The sequence below is a fragment of the Neolamprologus multifasciatus genome, chromosome 13, assembly GCF_963576455.1.
Source record: "Neolamprologus multifasciatus chromosome 13, fNeoMul1.2, whole genome shotgun sequence".
Classification (NCBI taxonomy): domain Eukaryota; kingdom Metazoa; phylum Chordata; class Actinopteri; order Cichliformes; family Cichlidae; genus Neolamprologus; species Neolamprologus multifasciatus.
The window spans coordinates 5,470,720-5,480,655 of record NC_140451.1 but is presented as its reverse complement, the minus strand read 5'-3'; the positions used below and the strand labels follow the sequence as shown (position 1 = coordinate 5,480,655).

The window sequence follows — 9,936 nt, the reverse complement described above, 5'->3', positions numbered from 1 at the left end:
GTAAACATAAAAATTCTCTATGTTGACTTCTTTAAGACCTCAAACTCACCTTGGAGCAGGTTGCCTTATTAATGCTAAAAACCCAGAATGCAAACTGACCTTACTGCTTCCTTTAAGCATCTAGAAGCTGCTTGACATCTTTACAGATCAATCTATAGCTTTGAAAACTGTCTATAATATTCCTTTACAAGTTTACATATTGTAATTTTGCTGTTTTTAATTCATCTTTCCATCTGATAGAAGAATCCCTCCCTATTATGATTTCAGTTTCATCACTGGATGAAGCTACAAACATTTAAATTCATGCCACCAGCATTCTCTATATCCAAACAATTCCCTAACATATATATTAAGCTTGTCAAACGTCTTTCTCATCAGTTCTTTGACAACAACATAATAACTTTAAGGTTCATCTAGTCCGTAATACCTGGTAATGTCACAAGATGGCAGCAAAAGTATTCAAAAAAGATCCTAAACTGCTCGGTCCCTCTCTGGCTTTCTAGTTGATGACATAATCCCTTTGTCAATGAAAAGGAGGGAATTCTGTTTGAAATCCAGGAAGATGGAGAAGATTGGCACCCTAACACCTTCAGTCTGTCAGGTACAGAGTGATGGAATTTGATGGAATATCCTTTATTTGTTCAAATAATGAAGTGTTTATAATTTAGTGAATTCAGTGTCTGTATCATAATGATCGCCTTTTAAAACACTGGACTCTTTTCCTTCATGTCTTGCTGTAGGCTGTGTGAGGGATGTCTTTGCTCTGCAGCTTTAATAATTCAGCCTGCAAAATTAACATGCACACTGTGACAGTAGAAATACCTCTAAATAAATTCACTCACTCTGCACAGCCCCACCTCCAACATGTGTGTGTGTAAGTAGCTGTGGTGATGGCAGGCAGCCAGCAGTGTTTTTGTGTGTGCGCTTGTATGTGTCAGGACTGCTCTAAAGTTGTTCTCTGCACTCAGTTAGCTCTATTGTAATGGAGCGGTAATTGTTACGAGTGCACTTTCTCAGAGTAGAAATCAATGCTTTTTCTCATTGCTCTCCCCACACTGTTCATAATGACACCTTTGTGGTGTGATTGTATATATCTGTGTGTCTAGTGGCAGATCAGACCTACCAGAGGTATTTTCGATTATTTGACAAATGGGTTGTTGGGAGGCTGGGTCAGTCAGTCAGTTAATATGTCACACTCTTAGCAAATCACATGCCAATAAAACAATGACCAATAAGAGCAGAAAATAACAAAATTAAAGAAAAATTAGGAAATTTATAGGAACACAAACAAAATTATTTAGACACCACTATCATATTAACAAGGAAAAACTCCCAAAACGCTTGGCTGGGGAAAGATACATTTCTAAGGAAGACTTCAACAAGAGAGCGCTTTTGCTTTTGAGTGTCTTACAAATAAATCAAACAATATGACAATTATAGAAAAAAATACACAATGATTAGAAGAGAAAACATCATTTAGACACCACTATCAGAATAGTGTGTACACACACCACAACAAATGAGCAGAGCTATAGCACCTTCCCCCTGCATATCAAATCTTAGGTCACTTCTGGAGCATTTTTAAAGAATGAACTTCAGTAGACAAAGCCCTGAGAATCCTGCCCCAACAGAGAAGCAATGCCATGTAATTCTTCTATACCAAATAAATATAAACATCACTATTAAACAGAAACATTACCAAAGTGTGTGCAGAAGCCATGAGTTTAAAACAGTATTAATCACAGTAATGATCCAAATTCCTAATCCAACCCACCTAACTCTGCTTCTCTTGAGTAACATGTCTATATAAATCATTCAAAAATCAAAATGTTATGGCAGCAGTGTGTGGTTTGTTGCCTCTCTGGCTTTGTAGATTTCCTCAGTGTACTCTGGCTTCCTCCCATAGACCAGCGGTCCCCAACCTTTTTTGCGTCACGGACCGGTTATGTTCGACAATATTTGAACGGACCGGCCTTTAAGGTGTCGCGGACAAATACAACAAAATAAAACCACTACCAGTACCAAAAAAAAAAAGATTTATTCATAACACATGGGAAAAATCCCAGGGAAACCGAGGTAACCATAAAAACAAAAATAACACTAAAAACCGATAAAAACACTGAAAACGATAAATTTCACACCCGAGCCTCAACTCTCATGGACCGGTACTGGTATCTGTTGCCCGGGGATTAGGGAGCGCTGCCTTAGACCAAAGACATGCATATTAGGTTAACTGGTGATTCTAAACTGGCCATGGATGTGAGGCAAATAAAGTGCTTGAGGCACACAGAATGTAGTGCTGTATGAATGAATAGCAAAGATGTGACTTGTGGTCTTGGGTCAGTAGGAGTACAAAAGTGATTTATAAATATAAGGATGTGGCGGGGCGTGGTCTGCGGTGCCACTGCAGGTGAGGTGGACGCACCTGAGCGGCATCTACAATCACGCCTCGCCAGTTTTAACGTTTAAACTGGGTCCTGTCATTCAATTCAATTCAATTCAATTTTATTTATATAGCGCCAAATCACAACAAATGTCGCCTCAAGGCGCTTCATGGTGTTGTTGTTGTCGGAGAGTGAGCTGCGAACTGGAAAGCTGCAGCTGTAGCTGTGTATTCCAGCAACTGTTAATAAAAGTGTCTTGAAAATTCTGAAAAGCATGAAACCGTCATCGGGTCTGTCATGGTAGATTTTAGGAATGGCAAAGAGATCAGATTTGTCACTTGGGTCAGGCGGCTCTGAGACACTAGGTGTAGCAGAACGCAGATAACTCTCATGACACCAGGTACTCCATTCTGAACTGCTGCCCAATAAATCTGTGGGTTGTGCTTGCTTAACCAGGGGTAGGTGAGAACTAATGGAGTACTGGGGGATGGAAAACAAACACACTAAACTCCTCCACCGTGGCCAGACAGAGACAGCTGAGAGTTTCCGTGAGTTATGTCAGAGAGTAGGATCCCATTAAGAGCCAAGACTTAGCCAAGTTTTGCTCCACTCTGGAGTCAATTAATGCTTCCCATGAGTGAGTTTGCGTCTAATGAATTAGCTTAGCTAAACAGGTGAGTCGTGGTAGGGAAGAATCTTGAATCGTGCCCACCAGTATCCCCACAGATAATTATCAGAATGTTAAAATGTACGGATATTTTTATTTATTGAGATTGTGTATTGTACAATGTTTATGGAATGTTAGAATTTGGTAAATTCACATGAGAGTAAATATTGGTTTAGTCATTAACAGCTGAGAGTATTAAAGGCTGCCATTTGTCATTAGACAGAGGAGTGATTGCTGTAGAAGGCTTGACCTGCTATTGAATGTCATGGCTTTAGATATATGTAGGCAAATAAGTGCCTCTTGCTTCCACCATACTTTGTCTCAGTCTCCATCTTCACTGTAAATCAAGCCACAAAAGGCTGCCTTGTTACACCCACATAGAGGGAAGCAGGAATCCAGGAGAGAACATAACAAAACATAGCAAAAAGGGTTGGATGGTGAGGACTGACACACCATGACCCTTATGACCTTTGATCTTATTTACTAAACTGAGTTGCCATTTAAGAACTAGACTGGTTCTTCAGCCATCGGGGAATTAAAAGATTGAGGGCGAGGTAAAGAACTTTAGCAAAAAAAAGTACAAAAGAGAGAGGAAAAAAGGCCCATCTTGATTGGTTTGAATAAGCTGAAAATGTGTGCACATCCATTTAAGCCAATTTGTTTGGGAGAGGGGGGGCAAGTTATGAAAACACATTTTAAACCAATAAATACAAGAGATTTACAGAGGAAAACTGAGTCCACCAGTGAGAGTCATCAGTTTCAAATGTGCCATCAGCTAAGCAGCAGTCGAAATTACTGTGGTAATGGGCATTCTGTGTGACTGGCTAAAATCAATCAAAACTGTAAATCGCATCCAGTTAGCTGTGAGTGTCCCAAGAAGTTTCTTTGCATATCTGTGAATGTTTCCTAGTTCTTAGTCTTAAAAATGTGGTCAAAAGAGTGATGGTATGATGGCACCTGTGTTGTTTTTGCTCCGTATCAATGATGTATTGGCTGCCCTGGATAGACGCTGTTATCTATCTGATCTTCAATGATGGGTCTCATCCTCTTGTGTCGGCATTTTCCATCCTCTGCCAGTGCCTGGATCCCTGTCCGGCGACTTCAGCTGTGTCCTCAGACCATGGAGAAGGAGAAGAGCAGGTGTCCATGTGAACCTCAGGCTGTTCTACAGCAGGGTCTGTCTGGTATGCAACATCGACATCTTGTTACCTGCACTCAGAAAATTTGAATCGAGGGGAATTTGTTTTTCACGCCCCTATACACAGGGCTCAGGTCTCTGGGATCATGCTGCCTCAAGAGGGTCCATACAGGCTCTTCTCCTGGCCGGCCTTTTATCCCCTCGGTGAGTGGAATCTGCAAGCAAACCCTGAGTATTTACACCCCCTAACTCGAGATTCTGCTAATAATGAGGCTTCTACCTCACAGACCATGGCGCTTTTTAATGCTCTATCTATAACTAATAAATCTTGCTGAATTATTTGATATTTTCCAAAAAGAATTCCTTATTTATTTCTGACTGAGCACTGGCTATTTCTTCATCAGCAAGCCTCGGGGGTCTGGTCATGGAGGAGGTCTTACTGTGTTTTTTTCACGGCCATTTCTCCTGCCGTTCAGCAAAAGTTGGACATTTTCTTTTGTTTGAACTAGAGCTGATTAAAGTCGAGAATAAGGATCCTTTTTACTATGCTGTGGTGTATTGTCCACTCGGCCCAAATTGCTTTTTTTGGAGTTCAGTGACTTCTTATCCTCCACTATGAAGCAGTCCAGACTGCTAATAGTTGTTTATATTGATTACTTATATTTTAATCATACACGTTGATGATGACGTCAACCCCTTTGCCAGAGGTTTTATCAGCATCATGGATTCTTTTCATTTTAACCAGCATGTGTCCAGCCCCACACAAAGCAAAGGACACACACAGGACCTTGTTTTCACTTTGAGTTTAAATATTGTTTCTATTTATTTTGAGGACATTTTTATCTCTGTTCAAAACTATTCTTTTTTATTTGTTTTAGCCTCTATCTACTGTTTGCCAGATGGTCTCAACTAAAAATGATCTTTTTGGACTTGCATTTGGTTAACTTTCTTTTGTTTGCTTTATGTTTTAAATGCTCTGGTATTTTTCTGTGAAGCATTGAGATCTCTATCTCCTTGAAGAAAATATAATAAAACCATGGGACCACAAACACAATAATAAATAAATAAAACAAACAATGGAAAAAATAGGGAATAAAAATGCAATAAGAAACAGAAAAAACAGTTTTATTAGGGAAGTGATCAAATATATGCATCACATTTGTCTTAATAACCACAGGTTATAAAGAGAATATGCTAAGCTACACTGAAGTCCATTCAGGACCTAAATTCTCCATTATCACTTTTGCAAAAACACAAGTTTTTATCAGACTGGTCTCACATGTGCCAAGTTGTTCCGGCTCTTTGAAACACCACGTACAAAGTTGCAAAAGCAAGTGAGAATTAAAGAATTTGAAGAAAAGCTATCTGGAGAATGTACGAACTGATATCAATCTTTAATAGGGCTATCAATATTGAGAGCAAACAAAACAACTGTTGTATAATGCCCTCCGCTATCTTCGTTTAATTGGTCACATGACTGCATCACATAACTCAAAAAAACGTCATCGTTTTCGAAAAGGCTCCGGGTTCAACGCCGTCTCAGTGGGGACGGAATGCCTAAATGGAGAGAAAAAGATGTGTTTTCAAACGAAAATGTATTAGTGTGGACATGGCCCAAAACAAAGGAGCTGGTGGTGGACTTTGGCAGAAACATGTCCCAACCCTCCCCCGTCTGCATTGATAGGACTGAATAGGACAAAATAGTCACATGCTACAATAGACCTCAATCCAGTGCACTGACCCTTGACCACAAGCACTGTTAATATTACCAATGCTGAATAGAAAGCATGTCAAACCATGCTGCCTATTCAATACTTTATGTCGATTTGTTTGTTAAAAGACAAAATGATTATTGAAAATTATTTATTACATTTTTTCACAACTAATTATTCAAGTAGATTTTATCTTTACATTAGTGATGGAAAAATTTAAATATTAATAAAATGTTTGATTTAAGGGATGCATAAAAAATTTTATTAGTTGAAGAATAGAGGTAAATTTTTATTTTATGTAAGTGCTTTAAAGGTCATAATTTTGCACCATTTAGTGCAAAATTATTTAATTCAGACATTTTGTTTTACCTCTGTTCATTATATTAATATAGAAAGCCAAGCAGATGTTTGCTTTATCTCAGGTAATAGCACTGATTAGAGCTATTTTCCTGTTGTAAAACTATCCCTGAAGCTATATGTCCATGACCTCAGTGCCCTGAATCTTCTGCCTGAGGGTGCAGTTTAAACATCTGGTTTCCTGGATGTGTGCATTCCCGCAAAGTCTTCTGAGACTTCCGTCAAGTAGGGAAGTGCATGGGGCAATGTTAATGACCCTTTGTAGTGCCTTCTTGTGTACCATAGTGCAACTCAATGAGAGAGATGCAATATGTAAGCACACTGTCAGTGGAACAGCAATAGAAGCTCTCTCTTCAGGTTGATATTCTTGAGAATATTCAGAAAATAGAGACACTGCTGGACCTTCTTCACAACCTCACTGGTGTTAGAGCTGGACACCCAGAAAGTTGGAGCTAGACACCCTCCCTACGCAGTCCCTGGTGATGCAGATAGGGTGCAGATTGTACTTCCTTCCCCTCCTAAAGTCATTGATATTTGGTCTTAGAGCAGTTAAGCATGAAGCTGTTTTCTGCACAGCACTTCACCAGCCTCTGTACATCATTCCTCTATAGTGTCTCATCACCACTCCAGATGAGCACCACCACAGTGATGTCATCGGCATACTTAATGACAACATTGACTGGGCAGGTCCTGACACAATTATACATGTACAGAATGTACAATAGCAGGATTAGCACAAAACCTTGTGGAGAGTCGGCATTAAGGCTAATGGGACAGATGAGGACCCGCTCTGACTCTTTGCAAGCAAGCAAGAAAGTCTGATCCAGCAGTAGGTGGTAAGGAAGTCTAACATCCAGTGGTTTCACTGTTAGCCTGTCCAGGAGTAATGTGTTAAAAGCAAAGCTAAGGCTACGTCCATGCTAGTGTGGACGTGGAGCATTTTCAGAAACGTTGTTTTCAAATCTATCCGGGCAAGTGTGGATGTAGCCTAAAGAACAGCCTAGCATAACGCCCCTTTTGTTCCAGGTGTGAGATGGTAGTATGGAGCACTGTAACAATGGGGTCCTACGTCCACACTAACCTGGATAAATTTGAAAACGGAGTTTCGTCTAAAAACGCTCAGCATCCACACTATTGTTTTCAGTTGTTTTCACGGAGTTGTGCGTCCACATTGAAACGGCCGAAAATGCTTACGTTTCAGTACTGCGCATGTGTGAAACGCAAGACTATTCGACCTGCCTCATTTCTGTCTGCCATTTATTTACTTTCCAAACGGAAAAGCACAGAGTTTTTTAAATGGACTAACAATGAGGGGCAGTTGTTGCTGCGAGTAACACAAAAGTACAAAGTTGCAAAAGCGATGGAGAATTAAAGATTTGAAGAAAAGCTTTCTGGAGCATGTACAAACTGATATCAATCTTTAATAGTGCTATCAAAATTGAGCGCAAACAAAACAACTGCTATATAATGCCCTCCACTAACTTAGTTTAATTGGTCACATGACTGCATCACAGGATTAAAATGTGTCATCGTTTTTGTTCGCTGTCCACACTGCAATGCGAAAATGGCGTTTTCAAATGTATTCGCTTTGGAGAGCGTTTTCAAAACGCTGCATTTTCCTCGCCTGAAAACGTCTCAGTGTGGACAGAAGGCCAAAACGGAGAGAAAAAGATGCCTTTTCAAACGAAAACGTATTAGTGTAGACATGGCCTTGGTTAGCTCTGTATGCATGGTTTGAATATGAGTGGGAGGCAGGACGTGATACGGCATTGGACTAGTTTAACACATTATAACAGGTGTCAGATCAACTGGTTGGTACACAGCAAATCCAGCATGTCCAAATTAACACTGTCAGATTTGATTTCAACACTTTTAAAGTGTCTATATGGGTCCACACCAGAGAGTGTTAATTTAACTCTTTTTAGAGAGTTGGTATGTTAACTCTGATTTAGTGTTAAACACCAAATCTCTCTGGAGTTGATAATTTAACACTTGGTGTTAAGAGTTTATATATTAACTCTCAAAGAGTATTTTAGTTTAACTATGTAAGAGTTATCTTCTAATTAATTCTAAAAAGCGGGAATTTTACTGTTCTGAACTTCTAGAAATTTCTTTTGGAAATAAACATTTACTAAAAAGACGCAATGGTTTTTGAAAAACATTTATTCTGAACTGTGCACCACAATTTCAAAACATTTTCTGAAAGATGTAACAGTGTACATGTTCTCACTTTCATTAGAATTTCGTTTATCAAAAGGTCTGACATAGGTGAGCTGGTAAATGCAAATAACAGCATTCTCATCACTTAACTTTCACAATAAATACAAAATACAATATGCATGTCCTTCATTCATCACTTTTTGGAACTTCAACGCACTTCTGCTCTCCCCCATATTCCATCTTCACAAGCATATCCTATGTGGAGATTGAATAAAAATTAGTTGACACTAATTAATGGCACAAATCAATTGCAGCACAGTAAAAAAAAAAGGAATCCTTTTTGAGACATTACTTGTGTAAAGTATTTTCCCAAAAGACAAGGACACAGACAACAGGTAATACTGAACTAAATGTAAAACCTCAACCTTTTTCATTTTTACCTAAACCGTGTGCACAAAACTCTGGAGGGATCTAAGTGCTAACGTAGAACTCAGTCGGGACTCGGGACATCTGCTACTGCTGTTTGCTCGTTTTTTATGGGAGATCGTTTTCAGGCTTCAAGTAGCACCATTATATCAACATTTCACATTCTAGACATTGTTTTAAGTGTATTTGACCAAGAAATTTGACTGAAAATTCACATGCAAGCTTTTTTCAAGGCTGTGGTATTTGCCCGCAAACAATACCTTTCAGCTAGCTAAAACAGAATATTATGCTATCACCGAGCAACATAGCTAATGCCTTTCACACAGCTTTGTCTCAACTCCAAAGAGCCACAGAAGTAAAAGCTAATAATAATAATTGAAACAATCTTTGAAAAAATGACTTACCAAGCATGGCAAACAACTCAAATATGTAGAGCAAAATGTTCTGAAACGCCTTCACTTCAGCTTCGATCGGAGCCGTGCTGGGGGCGGAGTCTGTGAATTTACTCTATTGGTGTCATAGCCCCTGTAGGAGTTCAGAGTTAAGAGGTCAAGAGTTAATGTTTCCATTGTAACACCTCCAGATTTGAAATAGAAACACTCATTTTTAACACTCGATTTTAACTACTATCATTTTACACCTCAGAGTTACATTAAAAGAATGTGACTCTACTTAGAGTAAAATTAACTCTAAGACTACTAACACCAAAACATTTAACACTTTTGAATTTGCTGTGTAGCCTGGTAGATCTACAGTCAATTTCACATGCTAAGCCATGTGATATTGAATATCATGGCATTATTGTATGCATTATTCCAGCTCAGTACAACCCTTGAATGGCACTGAGACTGACTATCATTTAGTTTCCCCTGGTTTGTAAAAAGGTTCTGAAGTAAATAAAATTATAATTTAGAAATTTCTACATTTAACTGCTGGGCTCCAATCTGCCTTACAAAGCAAAAAACACACTAACTAGCTTACACACTTAATAATATCAATAGACTGAGCTCCTAGTGGGAGAACAGTTTGATAACAGAAAAAACACCTCAGGACAAAAAGCACATGACTATCAATACATCATAGAAACACACG

The 9,936-nt window shown here is 39.0% G+C and overlaps 1 long non-coding RNA gene across 1 annotated transcript; it reads right to left on the bottom strand.

Annotated features, from left to right (window-relative positions):
• Positions 1-8,403: 8,403 nt before the first annotated feature.
• LOC146504917 (uncharacterized) lies at positions 8,404-9,581 on the bottom strand. Its single transcript, XR_014877666.1, has 2 exons — positions 9,249-9,581; positions 8,404-8,673 (listed from the first exon to the last, which is right to left on the bottom strand). It is a non-coding gene; the product is annotated as an uncharacterized LOC146504917 (long non-coding RNA).
• Positions 9,582-9,936: the final 355 nt, after the last annotated feature.